Source organism: Pteropus vampyrus, unplaced genomic scaffold (genome assembly GCF_000151845.1).
Source record: "Pteropus vampyrus isolate Shadow unplaced genomic scaffold, Pvam_2.0 Scaffold22, whole genome shotgun sequence".
Taxonomy (NCBI): domain Eukaryota; kingdom Metazoa; phylum Chordata; class Mammalia; order Chiroptera; family Pteropodidae; genus Pteropus; species Pteropus vampyrus.
The window spans coordinates 6,008,995-6,010,601 of NW_011888803.1; positions in this window are offsets into that span (position 1 = coordinate 6,008,995).

Here is a 1,607-nt window from a genome sequence, read left to right on the forward strand (position 1 = left end):
TTTTTTGCCTTCACCTTTGGATCATTCAGTACTTAATTGCACTTAATTGTACTTAAAAGATGGCAGAGACCACTACCCTTTCTACAATATATAAGTTTTAGTGGAATGTACTAGGAAAATAAAACATGTTAAAAATGCTAAATGATCTCAAGAAGTTTTGACTTAAGTGTATAGTCTAAAAGGTGATATTAAAGACTCCCGTTCATAGATGTTTAATGTTATTAGTTACATGCATGATGGAACAGGGGTTTAACATAACAAAAATAGTATTCCAGGAAGGATATATGCTAGTAAGAAAAAGCTATTTGTAAAAATCATTGACATCTGTTAATTCCTTTTCCTAATATAAATGATAAAATTATATTGAATCATAGAACACAAGTTTATTCTAAAACTGGTGAGAGATTTCTTCATTATTCATTTCTTCAATAAGTATTTGTTGTGCTTTTACAATATGATCACTATATCTACTAAATGTTAGTGTTACAAAATGAATAAGTAACATTTCTTGCTTTTAAGGAGTTTACTGTCTGGTTAGAGCAGCCACTGTGTACACAGATAAATTATAACACATCAAAGTTACTCTAATATGAGAGCTATAAACAATTTGTTATGAGAACACAAAGAAGAAAGTAACTAAATCACCTGCAGCGATTAAATCTGTTTCAAGGAGAAAATAATGTTTCAAATGAATCTCAAAAAGTGGATCATGAAAGTAGATATTTCATTGGCTACTGATAGGCCTCTAGGTAAATTTTGAAGTGAACAATTTCCATGTGGAGTAAAGGCAAAAGCCTTTACTCTGTGAACAGATTATTTAATGCCTTAAGAAGTAAATAGAAGGTAAAGGAGCAGAAAAAGTTACAACCAACTGCTGTTTCAAGAATTTTATTTGTGCTATAAAAGAAAGAAGGATGATAGTCACATGTCTCGGATCCCCTCACATACTCATGAACAAAGTCTGTATTTTTGCTATTCTTCTCATGGACACATTCCTAATACCAGACTAAATGGTTTGTTATGTTAACCTCTACAGTTTGGACAAGCAGCAGACAAGTAGGAATATACTTTGTTATCTTTCTCAAAAATATCGAATACATTAAGACCTCCTAACTTTCAGATACAAATCCAAATTCTGTTAGTTGAATGCTACTATGTGGCAAAAGCCTTCCTGCTTTCTTACTCATGTATTTTATATTAGTCAACACAGAATTATGGATTTTCACCAGAAAATCATGCTTGTCAGCCAAAAACAAAATCTCTCAAACAGAATTTTCTTTCTGTTGCATACCAATTGCTTAGACGTATACGGTATGTTAAAACATGAACATTAAAGCAATTTGACTTCCAGATATTTTGTTCTGAAGCTGATGTAGCAAGCGTTTTGTGGACAGATGGCTGAATTTTGCCAGTCTTTGAAAAGTTGGTTTGCATAACAAAGTAAAGACTATGAGGAATTTCTCTCTCTCTCTCTCTCTCTCTCTCCCCCTCCCCCTCCCCCTCTCCCTCTCCCTCTCCCTCTCCCTCTCCCTCTCTAACACACACACCCTTCAAAGCAAAAATCATTTAGATTCAAAATAAATAATAGAAACATAGAAACATCAGCT